Source organism: Herpailurus yagouaroundi, unplaced genomic scaffold, assembly GCF_014898765.1.
Source record: "Herpailurus yagouaroundi ecotype Mexico unplaced genomic scaffold, PumYag 166, whole genome shotgun sequence".
NCBI lineage: Eukaryota > Metazoa > Chordata > Mammalia > Carnivora > Felidae > Herpailurus > Herpailurus yagouaroundi.
Genome location: NW_024412407.1, coordinates 15,656,382 through 15,671,674, shown reverse-complemented (window position 1 = coordinate 15,671,674; position 15,293 = coordinate 15,656,382). Strand labels below are relative to the sequence as shown.

At 37.0% G+C, this 15,293-nt stretch overlaps 1 non-coding gene and 1 pseudogene across 1 annotated transcript; both read left to right on the top strand.

Annotated features, from left to right (window-relative positions):
• The first annotated feature begins 4,860 nt into the window (after positions 1–4,860).
• Positions 4,861–6,061, top strand: LOC121038734 (protein tyrosine phosphatase type IVA 1-like; annotated as a pseudogene).
• An 8,177-nt stretch (positions 6,062–14,238) lies between these two features.
• Positions 14,239–14,359, top strand: LOC121039134 (U6atac minor spliceosomal RNA). Its single transcript, XR_005794651.1, has one exon. It is a non-coding gene; the product is annotated as a U6atac minor spliceosomal RNA (small nuclear RNA).
• The last annotated feature ends 934 nt before the right edge of the window (positions 14,360–15,293 follow it).

Below are 15,293 nucleotides of genomic sequence, written 5' to 3'. Positions count from 1 at the left end.
GCTGTGGAGTTGCCGACTCTGCACTCCCCCTGTTTACAGTCTTAATGGAATTTAAACCCTCTCCTTTCTCCTTTCTCCCTTTTTATTTTAGTCACTGTGGCTGGGTTTCCAATTTTCCACTTTCTCCAACTGCTTTTGGGGAAGGGTGCTTTTCCTGTATTCTCCCCCTCCCCCCTGTGTCTGTCCTCTTTCCGCCTGCAAAAGCACCTCCCTTCCTGCGGCTTCTCGCTCCCCAAGTTCACCTTTCCGCGCCGCGTAACTGCTGAATTCTGTGGTCCAGGTTGTGCAGATTGTTGTGTTAATCCTCCAATCAGTTTTCTAGGTGTGCTGGATGGTTTCTTTTCGGTCTGGCTGTATTTCATGGACGCGAGACACACAAAAAAACTTCCATGCTGTTCTGCCATCTTGGCTCCTCCCCTATCCATTCTTGGTTTAGTAGCGTATTATTTATCCTCCATGTGTTTGTGCTCTGTCTAGATTTTTTCCCTTGGACAATTTCTGGTGTCATTGTATGTGTTGTGGTCAGAAAAGATGCATGCTAAGACTTTGATCTTTTTGAATTTGTTGAGATTTGTTTTGTGGCTTAACATGTGCTCTATTCTGGAGAATTTTCCATGTGCACTTGAAAAGAATATGTATTCTGCTGTTTAGGATGAAATGTTCTGAATATATCTGTTAGGTATATCTGCTCCAATGTGTCCTTCAGAGGCACTGTTTCCTGTTTGATTTCCTGTTTAAATGATTTGTCTATTGATGTTAGTGAGATGTTAAAGTCTTCTACTATTATTGTACTACTAACTATTTCTTCCTTTATATTTCTTATTAGCTGTGTTATGTATTTGGGTGCTTCATATTTGGTGCATAAATATTTACAATTGTTGTATCTTATTGTTAGATTGTCTCCATTATGATTATATGTCAGTCTTTTATTTTATTTTATTTTTTTTCAATATATGAAATTTATTGTCAAATTGGTTTCCATACAACACCCAGTGCTACAGTCTTTATTTTAAAGTCTACTCTGTCTAAGTATTGCTACCCAGCTTTCTTTTCATTTCTATTTGTATAATAAATGTTTTTCCATCCCTTCACTTTCAATCTTCATGTGTCTTTAGGTCTTAAATGAACCTCTTGTAGGCAATATATAGAAAGGTCTTATTTATCCATTCTGTTACCCTGCACATTTTAATTGGAGCATTTACTCCATTTACATTCAAGGTAATTATAAGTATGCACTTACGGCATTTTGTTACTTGTTTTATTGTTGTTCTTATAGTTCTTCTCTGTTCCTTTCTTCTCTTGCTCTGTTCTGTCATGGTTTTCTGGTTTTCTTTAGTGATATACTTGGATTACTTAAAAAAAATTTTTTTTTGCATATCTATTACCAGTTTTTTGATTTATGATTACAATTAAGTTTATATGTAATATCTTGTGCATATAGCAGTCTATATTAAGTTGATGGTAATTTAAGTTTGAATTTATTATAAAAGCACCTAAACTTTTATTCCTCTCTTTCCCCCCGCAATGTTTTAGGTATATAGTGTCATACTTTACATCCTTTTCTGGGTTATTTACATGAATGTGGGTTTTATGTAGTTGTATCCATGTGGCAAGGTAAGTTTAGGATCCTCCCACTCCACCATCTTCCCCTAGAAGTCCTTAAAAACTATCTTTTAAAAAGTCATAGGGGAAAAAAGAAGAGCTTAGGGAAATGAAGTGAAACAGAAAATTGCCTCAAAAGTATTTATTTTGTCACGTTTCCAACCTTCCTAAACTGCATCATGAGCTCAGCATTCTCAGATAATGAAGGGAATGTATGTGAACACTGGGAAATGACAACTGATTGTGTCATGTTCATTGTTTTTCCTTATAGAATGAGGTCCTACTCTATGGGCTGCTGATGCAAAGGCTACAAAAGCTGGTTGAAAAGAGCCAATCTATGAGGACACCTGGAAGCTCTTTGGTCCTTTCAGAGGCTAAAGAAAGTAAAATTCTGCTAAGGAGATGGTCTGCTTTCGAGAAGGGGTTACAAGAATCAAGGTTTGCAACATGTCTGTCCTCACCCTGTGTGCAATGCTGAGAAGGCTTCTGGGCATCCAGCCGTTGCTGGCACCATCGCTGTAGCAGCGCTCAAGTGTGAAGCTCCTTACGCTGTTGGGCTCAGCCTGGAGCAAGGTGTGCACATGCTACAGCCACACACAGACTCTCCACGCTTGTCAGTAACAGCTGTGAAATCTGCCCCTCGTCTCCTCTCTAGGTAAGAAATTTCCTCAATCAGAATAACACCTGGCCCTTGAACAGAGTTGTGTATTTATAAAAATGTTTTCACCTGTGTTATTCCTTCTTATGAATTCATAGAAGCCGAAAGCGGAAGAAATCTCAGATGTTGTGACCCCCATGGAGCAAAAGGAGAAATTGAATCCAGTAGAACTGATCACTTTGCCTAAAATCAAATAGCTATATAGCTGCAGAACGGAAACCAGTATTTAGTTCTGCTGACTCTCAGCCCAGTAACTTTTCCACTATCATCACATGGCATTCACACTTGTTTCCATGGGTTTCCTCCACCTTTTTCTTCTGTCTGTCTTATTAAATATGTCCTATTTGTCTTCTTTTTTTCATTTATGCATTAAGGGTGACCTACTCATATCAACATCTAATAATATCTAATTTTGTTGATTATTTCAAAAGTTGCCTAAAAACTGATTATTTTGCCAGTAAGCAGTTACATTTTCATCTTTAGGTTTCCTGTCTCTCATACTGAAAAATTAAGTACGAGTATAAATGTTAATTGGAGTTGTTTTCCTTGTCATTGCAATGATTTATACTTGAGTTGTTTCCTATCAGCTTTACCACAAGATGGAATCTTCGAAGTAAGTACTCCTTTACAAATATTCTCTCTCAGTGGGCAGACACTAATGAAGCTTCTGTCAAAAACCTGGCAAGAAAATGTTTCTTAAAGTCATAGCTGATGCCAGACATTAACTGCATCAGATTTTCTATTCTGTGGTGGGAAAAGAAAAACAAAAGCATTTATATCTAACTTCAATTTTGCTAAAAGGGAAAAAATTATATCCAGGTCAAGGTCCAATCCAGTGAGGTTTGAATAAATGGAGATATTGTATCTTCTAAATTCAGTGCTTGGTATGCTTAACACTCAAAATTGTGCTAATAGTTAAAACAGCATTGTACAGAGTTGGAATGATATCCCTTTGCAAAGGTGTGCATTCTCAAAGGATACTGATTCTATACTGACTGCCTTCCCCACTCAACATTTATAGGCTCCACAGTTACCAAAATGTTGCTTTGGTACCACAGCACCAAAAGGCATATGCTATGGCTACTAAGAGGAGGTTGCTGAAAATTGTCATTTAAGAACCTTCAGAGACATCCTCTTGATTGATCAAAGATATTACCATTCTCTTCTGTTGTCCATAATCCTACTCCATGCTGCTAATTTCATAGCAATTTTCTGCATGATTTCCTATTTGAAAATGCTGTGGTAGCAGTTAGAAATCTTAAAATTTTCCTAATTCACTCTAAATTGACTGCCAACACCTGTTTTGTTTTCTCCTAAAATGGGGAGAAAATTACTGTTCCAACCACCAACTACCTTGTGTATATTCAGTGAAGCATTTTTTTCTAGTTATAAATTTGTGTAACTTAATTGACACGGGAATCCTTTTTTTAAAAAAGTAAAAATAAAATCTTAAGTAAATCTAAAAAGGTTTTCTTTGTCAATAATACTGACTTCAAAATAACTATGATCAATAAATTATTTTATTACAATTGAAATAATTATAGTATTGGTTCATAATTATATGTTATTTGACTCAAGGAAACATCTTTCTAAACAAGATACAGGATATTTCAGAGGTCCTTCTCATCTTCTGCAAGACTCCTCTTTTTAGGGACAGAAAGCCAGAAATTTCCTACAAAATTCAAGACACAGATTTTAAGGGTCTAGTGCTTCTAAATTTTGACAAAGAAATTTGCATTGGAAAAGAGTGTTACCTCCAAGAAAATGCTTTCATGCTAAAGGTTAAATTACAGAGAGAAAAACTCAACCTCCAAACTTTCCCACTGCTTAAAGAAATTGAGAAGAATTCAGTGCTGCAACATGAGCCAGCCACACAAGCAAATTTTTCAAAAATAGTATGTATAGACCATGCACCTTTCACAAAAGTTAGTGCAAAAGGACGCAGTTACTTAAAAACTCTAAAATTTTCAGAAGAAAACACATAGGAGCTAATCTGCTTGACCTTGGGTTTGTCAATGGGTTTTTAGATATAATACCAAAGGCAAAGAAAAAATGGTAAGTTGAACTTTATTAAAATTATAACTTCTGGTTCTTCTCGGAGCCACTCACTGCGTGGTAGAGTCTGGTGCCCCTGCCGCCACCCCATGATGACCACTGCTACCCCCTGCTCTGTGTCGCCCCCACCTCGGGAGCAGCTGTATGATTAGGCCACAATCTTCAATGAGTACACATATTCCTCAGTTCTGTGGTGTTCTTTGTCACACATTTATGGAGTTTCTGAAGGGCAGTGGAGATTACTTCCAGGCACAGCACGACCCCTATGCAGACAAGTGAACTGTAGAAATTCATGACTACTCCACCAAGAAGCCCCCATAAGAAATCTTAAATTAATGAAATCACTCATCATTAACCTGGACACAGAGTGTTGGCTTGAAATCCACAGAGCATTTTACAAGAGTTCTGACCTGGATGGGATAAACCTCAGTGCACTTTTTTTCTATTGCCTCAGTATTACTGGATTGAAGAATTGCTCCTTCTTGTTAGGAGGTTCATTTCATTTCCCACCACACTCCCAACTTCATAATCAGAGCACTGAGAATTTCAGGTGGAGTATGTTGAAGTAGACTCAGTTTCTTTGCATCATTTCTGCTTTCAATTTTAAAATTCTTTCATAACCTTATTGAGAGTTTTTTAACAAGAGTAACATGGCTCGAGTGAACTGCCCAGCTCCAGTGAAAGTCACATGCAAGAACCTGAGATTTCTCATTTCGCACAATCCAACCAGTGCGACCTTAAACAAATTTAGAGAGGAACTTAAGAAGTATGGATTTACCACAATATTAAGAGTGTGTGAAGCAACTTATGACACTACTCTTATAGAGAAAGAAGGCATCCATATTCTCGATTGGCCTTTTGATGATGGTGTACCACCATCCAGCCAGATTGTTGATGACTGGTTAAGTTTTGTAAAAATCAAGTTCTGTGAAGAACCTGGTTGTTGTATGGCTGTTCGTTGTGTTGCAGGCCTTGGGAGAACTCCAGTGCTTGTTGTCCTAGCATTAATTGAAGGTGAAATGAAATACGAAGATGCCGTACACTTCATAAGACAAAAGCGATGTGGAGCTTTTAACAGCCAGCAACTTTTGTATTTGGAGAAGTATCGTCCTAAAATGCAGCTGCGCTTCAAAGACTCCACTGATCATAGAAACAACTGTGGCATTCAATAAAACTGGGGTGCCTGATGTCATTACCTTGGAAGTGAAACTTGAAACAGGACCTAATTTGTTGTACACATTAGCCAACATGTTGGCTTAGTGAATAAGTATAATGAAGCTTCCATAGGAGCAGTGGAAAGCAGCTTTATTAGGCCACAAATTTGACAGAATTGCAACCTCTATGCTTGGGTTACCATCAACCTGTTTGGACACTTAGCAAAAGATTCTGGCTGTTCAGCATTTAAAATGTGTTTATCACTTGTACCAGTTGACCTTTTCTGAAATCATGCAGTATTGACTTATGTCTTTAAATCTATTCCCATGCCAAAATCTTATCAATATATAAGAAATTTACAAAGATTAGGTGCCAAAATACCCAGCACAATATTGTATATTTTTAGTGTTATACAGAACTAAAATCCCAGGAACTATGAACACTCTGGACCTTATGTGGTTTACTCCTTCAGTCATTTCAAACATAGAAATTAGGGCCTATATGGTTATTTGCCTGCTCACTTTATGTTTAGATCTCCCACATTTGTACCAGTATACATCAGGTTTGCTCAACCATTTTTTTTTATTTTTACCAAGTCTTACAATAATTGTTTCATGTCTTTCTACAAATTTTACTTTGTGCTGTTATGGAAAACCTCCATTTTGAAAATCTACATTGTACAGAAGCACATGTCTTTACTGTCTCCAGACAAAAAAGCCTTACAGTTAATTTTAATGTTTGCACTTTCAGGTGCAACTTACAGGGAGGGCCTGAAAAAAGAACAGGAGGGTTCTATTAAGTATTTTTAGTAAAACATTGCCTTTGTCTTGTGCAGAACATGTAGAATATGCTCTTTAATTTAGTAAATATTTTTAAAAGGTAGAGGTGCTTTGTTATTGTAGCTAAAACCTTAATCATAAAATTTCTGAAATACTTGTATTTTGTTTTCTTATCTGAAGTTGTTTACCAACTTATTTTTGTTTGAAGTGTGATTTTTTTCTTCCTTCTCTTCCCAACCTCTCTTGCAAAAGAAGAAGAAGAAGAAGAAGAAGAAGAAGAAGAAGAAGAAGAAGAAAAGAAGAAGAAGAGGGTTTCTGCTAATTAATTGAGCAGACATCTAATATTTTATATGCCTTTTGACCTGTATAACTTAATATTTGGATACTTGATAATTTGTCTTATTAGGTAATTGATAAAATGGTGATGTGTATTAATGTTAGTTCAACCATATATTTATAGTGTCTGGGAATGTGTGGTTATAGTTTTGTGGGAGAAATAATTTGTCAGTGTTCACCAGCTTGTAAAAATCTAGTGCAAGAACTTAAACATCTAAATAAATAATGAAATACATTTATCATCAAAAAATAATTAAAACTTCTGCCAAAGACACTGTAAAAGAATGAAAATGAAAACCACTGACTGGAAGAAAATATTTGCAAATCACACATCTGATAAAGGGCTTGTATCCAGAACACACAGATAACTCTTCAAGGTCAACAGTTAGAAAGCAAAGAGCCCAATTTAAAAATGGGCAAAAATAGGAGCAGAGTTGTCATCAAAGATGATAAACAGATGGCAAATAAGCATAAAAATGGATGCTCAACATCATCTATCAGTAGTCAAATACAAATTAAAACAGCAATGAAATCTCATAACATACTTATTGGAATATCTAGAATACAATGACATGCAGAAAAATGAAACTGGGTCACTATCTTACACCATACACAAAAATGAATTCAAAATGGATGAAAGACCTGGAGACTGGAAATCATCAGAATCCTACAGGAGAAAACAGGCAGCAATCTTTTTGACCTCAGCTGTAAAAACTTCTTATAAGAGATGTCTCTGGAGGCAAGGGAAATAAAAGCAAAAATGAACTATAGGAACCCTATCAAGATAAAAAGCTTCTGCACTGCAAAGAAAACGATCAACAAAACTAAAAGGCAACCAACAGAATGGGAGATGTTTGCAAATGACATATTGGATAAAAAAAATCAATACCCAAAATCTATGAAGAACTTACCAGACTCAACACCCAAAACCAAACAATCCAGTGAAGAAATGGGCAGAAGACATGAATAGACGCTTTTCCAAAGAAGACATCCAGATGGCTAACAGACACATGAAAAGATGCTTAACATCACTCATCATCAGGGAAATACAAGTCAAAGCCACAATGAGATACCACCTCACACCTGTCAGAATGGCTAAAATTAACAACTCAGGAAACAAAAGATGTTGGCGAGGATGCAGAGAAAGGAGAACCTTTCTTCACTGTTGGTGAGAAAGCAAAGTGGTGCAGCCACTCTGGAAAACAGTATGAAGATTCCTCAAAAAATTAAAAATAGAGCTACCCTATGATCCAGCAATTGCACTACTAGATATTTATCCAAAGGATACAAAAAAAAAAAGTTATGGAAAGAGCCCAAATGTCCATTCACTGATAAATGGATAAGAAGACGTGGTGTTTTCCATTGTCTGTACACACACACACACACACACACACACACACACACACACACAAACACACACACACACACAATGGAATGCTACTCAGCAATCAAAAACAATGAAATCTTGCCATTTGCAACAACATGGATGGAACTAGAGTATATTATGCTAAGCAAAATAAGTCAGGGAAAGACAGATATAAGACAGATATCATATAATTTCACTTATATGTGGAATTTGGGAAACACAACAGATTAACATAGTAGAACAGAAGGAAAAATAAGGCAAAAACAGATACGGAGGCAAACCATAAGAAACTCTTAAATATGGAGAACAAACTGAGGGTGCTGGAGGGAAGGGTGGTGGGAGGATGGGCTAAAAGGGTGATGGGCATTAAGGAGGACACTTTTTGAGATGAATACTGGGTGTCATATGTAAGAGATGAATCACTGGGTTCTACTCCTGAAGCCAGGACTACACTGTATGTTAACTAACTTGAATTAAAAAAAGAATATCTAGAATATCAAAATCTGAGAGTACAAACTGATGATAAGGATGTGTAGCCATGGAAAACGTCATTCATTGTTGGTAGGAATACAAAATTGTAGAGCCACACTGGAAGACTGGAAATTCCTTATAAAGTTCAACATACATACAATTTAACAATTGCACTACTATTTACCCAACTAGTTTTAAAACATATGTCCATGCAAAATCCTGCACACAAATATTTATAGCAGATTTATTTATAATTGCCCCAAACTGGAAACAACCAAGATGTCCTTCCATAAATGAATGGAAAACAAACTAAAACATATCTATATAATGTAATACTATTCAATAATAAAAAAGGAGTTCTCTATAAAGGCATGAAAAAACATGAATGCAACATAAATATATATTGGCAGGTGAAAAAGCCTGTCTGGAAAAACTCCATGTTGTATGATTCCAATTAGATGACATTTTGGAAACAGCAAAATATAGACATAAAAAATCAACCACTGGTTGCCATGTGTTTGAAAGAAGGAGGAGGCTTGAATAGGTGAAGCAGAGGGTTTTCTTAGGGTGGCTAAACTCTTGTGTATGATACTGTAATGGTGGAAAGTGACCATATGTGTTTGTCAAAGCCCACAGGCTTCTACAGCACAAAGAGTGAACCGTAATGTATGTAGATTATAAAAAGTCAGTTGGTAGGTCAGGAATATCAGGATGGAATACAGAATGTAACAGAAACGTCTAACTGTATTATAAGTGAGTGTATGAAACAACCTCACCAAAGGGAGTTGGGGAAAATGGTTCTGAATGGAAATAACTATTGTCTATAAGACTCAGAAAAACATGAGCATATATTCTACTTGATAAAGTTCCCCACAGGGTGATATGGGTTAATTCTGAAACCACTATGAATGGATACTAGAATTGAGGTGTTAAGTAAATAGGGGCACCGGGGTGGCTCAGTCAGTTCAGCATCTAACTCTTGATTCTGGCTCAGGTCATGATCTCATGGTTCGTGAGATGGAGCCCCACGTCTGGCTCTGCTGACAGTGCACAGCCTGCTTAGAATTCTCTCTCCCCTTCTTGCTCTTCTCCTTCCCCTCTTGCACTCTCTTGATCTCTCTCTCAAAAATAAATAAATAAACATTAAAAAAGAGATTAAGTAAATAGATGGTGAATGGTGGGAACATTCTTACTGTTGGTATGGAGGGTTCAAATAAGCAAATAATGGAGGTTAGAAAGATCCATGTCATAATAAATCAGAGGTATCACACTGGAGATAACAGCATTAACTCATGTTTAGTTTAATATAAGCACAGATGGCTCCATATAGAGCATAACCTGTACACACAGATTTGTATATACACACATATAGTACTTCCTTGCTCTGTCAGCTAAGAAAACCTAGAAGCAACGAGACCCAGTAGCAGCAAGCAGTCCTTGGTTTCTAATAACATTTGCCAATGAAAAGAACCCAGCCTCCTTGGAGAAATGACTGATTTTAGGACTGGGACAGAAAATATACAAGAAGCTCCTGGTGTATCTTGTAGTGTGTAAAAATAAGACAATGTTAAAAAAATGTTAAATGTAAAAAAACCCAAAAACCCCTCAATGATGGACATTGTGTCTCTGTGTCAAAGGGGGTTGCAGGAGCCAACTGAAAGAGCTCTCAATGGCTGAAGTTGAAACAATTTGAGTAACAAAGTAATATTAGATTATAACCCAAAGGGTAAAGTAAATGTCCATGAGTCTATACTGGTAGTGACTGAAGATGACTGAATATATATAAATGGAGGCAAGTAGATGAATCTCCTATCTAGAGGAAGTCTAAATAACTTACGTAGAGACTCCACCCTCAAGGAAGTGAACTATAACTTACCACTCCTTGTTTGTTTTAAACTCCCTACTCTTTAAGTGTGTACTGAAACTAGTGGATCCCTTCTAAAGGGTACAGTACAGAAAGGGGGAAAAAGTAAATTTACCATGGAGAAAACTGACAAACACTAGCTCAACCATGTGATCGACGTGAATGTCAACAGTGATCAGTCATGTTGATAGTATGTACCCTTGCTATGCTGTGATGAAAATGACACTTACCTGTTTGGACTTTCTCCTCAAAATCCATAACCCCAATCTAATCATGAGAAAAATATCAGACACATCCCAGTTGAGAGGCATTCTACAAAATATCTGGCCAGCACTCCTCTAAATTGTTAAGATCATCATAAACAATAAATATCTGCCAAACTATTATAGCCAAGAAGAGTCTAAGGAGACATGAAAATTAAATGTAATGTGGTAGCCTGGATGGGATCCTGGAAAAGAAAAAGGATATTAAGTGAAAGCTAAACAAAATCTGAATAAAGTGTGGACTTAAGAATAAATGTATCAATGGGACACCTAGGTGGCTCAGTCAGCTAAGCGTCAAACTGTGGCTCGGGTCATAATCTCAAGGTTCGTGAGTTTGAGCCCTGAGTCAGGCTTTGTGCTGACAGCGTGGAGCCTGCAACCTGCTTTGGGTTCTGTGTCTCTCTGTCTCTCTGCCCCTCCCCTGCTTGTGCTCTGTCTCTCTCTTAAAATAAATAATAAAACATTAAAAAAAGAATAAGTGTATCAATATTGATTTATTAATTGTGACAAATTTACCATACTAATAGATAATAATAGGGAAACGGTATGTGTTTCAGAAGTTTCCTATACTATTTTCACAATTTTCTATAAATCCAAAGCTGTTTTAAAATTTAAAAAAAAGTTTACATAAATAATTATGTTATGTTTTTATCAGATTAATACTAAGTGGTGCACGGGATGCCAGATGGTGAGCCATGGTTCAACAACAGACCTCATGAGCTGATGAACTAGAAGTACTGACGGGGCCTGGAAGAAATACCTGGCATGCCTCCAGGGGCCACATGGGAGGTAAAGGCAGAGTGCAGACAGAAAGTCAGGACCTGGGGCACTGTCTTTAATAGGGTCTGTAGGTGGAATGCTTAATTCAAACCGAAAGAGTGGAGTATTAGTACGCCAAAAGGGGAAGACGCTGGGGAAACAGGAAAGACTATTGATCACAATGGCTGTTAACTTATATTTATATTTGTTTGTGACTCTGTGCACTGCTACGGAGAGTTTAACAAAATTACTCCATAATATTTTTGTCTTAGCATCTGTTCCCTGTTGCCAAGATGCCTGTGGGGTGCCTTGAACTGATACTACCACTCCCTCGAGCCCACTTCCTAGATAACAGCCCACAGACTCACAAGTCAACTGCCCTATCCTTGTGAGAAACATTCTCCTCTGCCCCCTCAGCCTTTCCTTGTGCACCCCTTAGACAAGACCCCCTTGGTGCTTACCAAAGTCTTGCTCTTTTGGTTTGAATTGACCAATCTGGGCTTAATCTGAAAACTTCAAAGCAGTCCACCCACTGATCCTAATAAAGGCAGTGGACCTGGTCCTGACTCTGTCTATCTGCACTCTGCCTTGACTTCCAGTTTGGCCACTGGTGGTATACTGGGTACTTCCTTGAGGTCCTGTGAGTAATAATCTATAATTCCAGTACTTCCTTCAGGACCTATGAATAATAATCTATATTTCAATCCCTCATGTGGTCTGTCGTTGCACTGCAATACTCAGAGGCTCTATTTAATGAATATTAATTTAAAAAAGTCACAACAACTGCCATGTTGGGGCACACAGTTGCATGAGGGGGCTAATGTCAGCTTAAAGTCACTGAAGGCAGTTTGGCCAAATACAATGGATGATAAGGCAACAATGCTATGGAGTAGCTTAGCTAAACTCTCAACATATGTACCCAGAACACCCCACATGGCCATTAATGAGAATGTAATTAATGTGCTTGACTATCCAAAGTAATTTAGTGAAAGAATTAGCGAAAGACATGAACCAAACGAAACAGATTAAAAAGGGGCAATTGCAAATTCTAGCTCTGAAAAATAATTACGTATAAACAGGAAATACTAGTAGTAACAAAAATTATGACATAAAAGTATGGAAAAGATAGGGACTTAAGGAATGCATGTATATTGTAAGGCAAAATTCCACAGACCATGTATCTGAGTTGAAGAATCAAGGACAAGCACTTATATTCATTTAGAGCCAGAAATAGGAAAGAGCTTGTGCAGTTAAGAGCGGTTGCTTCTGAGTATCAACGTTCAATGTTGAGACTGTTGTCAACTTTAGGAAGAATGAGACTTGCAGAAACTTTTGAATTTTGAAACTATATTTTTCTTTAAAATATATTAAGAATAAAAAATAAAAAGTAGTGTGTTTAATGGAAAAAACATTAGGCCTAAATTTAGGAACCTTAAGCTCATGTGCTAAAAAGTGATAAACTTTGAGCACAGCACCATTTCAGGTCTTCATTTTTTCACTTGTCAACTGAAATATTGGACTAAATGATTCATGAGGATCTTCCACTCTAAGATTCTAAGGTAGTAAAAAAATATACACCAATTATTTTATAAAGGGACTTGCCATGAAAAACCTTTTTGTTTTTTAAGGAAAAAGTAAAATTTGAATGACAGGCGCACACACACACACACACACACACACACACACAATTCCAGCATTAATGGTTTAAGTAACTACAGTTTACATCAGAGAGATGCCATATAGTTATTTAAAATTGCAAGGGATGGCGAATAACCATTTTAGGGATACAGTGTGAGCTAAGACACTATTCTAACACATTGTATATTACACAGGTGGGGAAGAGTATGTGATCGCATCAGCTTTACCAGAACAGATGATTAATGAAAGTTTGGAGAAATGGGTGGAAGTCATAACACAGATGGCTGTGCAGGTCAGTTAAAGGGCTTTTATGACTTTATCTCATGGTCAAAGAATGATGTAGAAGAGGCAAAATATGAAAAAAGTTTTAGGACTATTAATGTGGTAGTTGTGTGGAGGAAGACAATGATACAAGTTAACAGATGACTTCAGATTCCCATGTATGTAGGTTGGAACCCTGGTTCTGTATGACCATTAGCAAGTCACTTAAACACCTTAAGCCCCCAGTTTCCTCATGGGATTATATGAAATTAAAGGGTATATTTATATAATACACTTGGCATAGTGCGTGGCTCAATAATCAAAAACTAAAAAAAAATGCTTTGCAAACAAAAAGTGGGTACAAAGGGCAAAGTTTAGTGAGACCATTAAAATAGTTTAAGGAGATGTCAATGAAAGTAAGATTAAGGAATGAAAGAAGTAATAGGCCTTAATGACTAGCCAAAGGGGTGAAAAAGTATGAGGGGTCACCATTGACTCTGAAGCTTGGTGTCTGAGTGACTGTAAGACCCAGGGGTCAACCCGTCAGAAATATGAACTCCAATAAAGGGGAGGAACGGGCTCAGGAATAGAGGGAGTATGATGAGTTCTGTTCTAACTGTCTTGGGTGTGAGGTGACAAAGAGATTTCTAGGTAAAAACGTCTAACAGGCAACTGGAGATATAGATTTGTGATATTCTCCTCCAACCTACTACCTGGACATATATATTAAGGTTCTGTTCCCATTCATGTTCTTGTATCTATAGTCTCCTCTCAGTAATTTCAACCAATTCCACCCTTTCAACAATCACGCTCTTCCTGAAAATCTGAGGCCTACTGGAAATTTCTATTTCAATGTCTCATAAATACCTCAAACTTATTGTATCCCAAATCAAAAACTGTCTTTATCCCTAACCAGACATTTATTACTGACTTGTCTCATTCTGTTAATAGTACCTCAAGATCACCCAGAGTGGGCAACTTGGAGAAATCATTTATGTCTTCTCCTTTCCTGGTAAAGTCTTGTTAAATGAGTGTTGTATGAAAGGAGAGGTTAGTACTCTTGAGAAAGATGAGAAGAACCTAGTTACCAATGTAACACATTCATGGTTAAGGGATTGCTACACACTTCATGGCCTCTCATTATGATGTTGCACAAATTGTCAGAGATACAAGTGGTATATCGAACTGCATTAACATTAACGTTTTTTTCTTCATTAAAACACAAAATTAAGAGAGTCAAAAGGCAATGCAGTGAGTGGGAGAACTTATTTGCCACACATATCTGACAAAGGAATTCTATCAAGAGTACTTAAGAAACTCATCACTTCACAAAAGAGGACTTTGAAATGGCAAAAAAGAAAAGAAAATATGGTAACTCTACTATTTATTTTAAGGAAATACAAAATGAAACCCATGAGAACAAACTACTGTATACTCACCAGAATGACTGGAATGTTAAAGACAGAAAATGCCAATCACTGGGAAGGATATGGAAAAACTGGAATTCATATACTGGTACGTGAAGCATTAATTGCTACAACTATCAGAAAAGGAGTTGGTATGATCTACTACAGCAACATGTGTGTGACCCAGGAATTAAATTCCTACATGTATATCCAACCAAAAATCATTCACACAAAAGTCCGTGGCAGCATTATATGTTATTACTCCAGACTGAAAACCACCCAAATGCCCACCAACAGTTGAATGGGTAAATAACTATGGTCCATCTATGTGGTATAATGCCATACAGCCATGAGAACAAGCTAACATACTTGGATAAATATCACAAGCATGGTGTTGAGTTAAAGAAGCCAAACAGGAGGGAATATCATGGAAAATTGCATTTATGTAAAATATGAAAGCAATTGAAAGTAATGTGTGGTGTGAAAGAGCAGTAGAATGGAGAGAGGTAGAGACAGAAAGTGGGGTCTTCTGGGGATGGTCTCTTCCTTGATATAGGTGCTGGTTTGTGATAATTAAGGTAGTTTATATACCCCTGAGAGTAAACAAAGATATGTACTTTTTTAACATGTGTATTATATTTCAATTTAAAGTCCTATAAATTTGGCGACTTCATTATTTT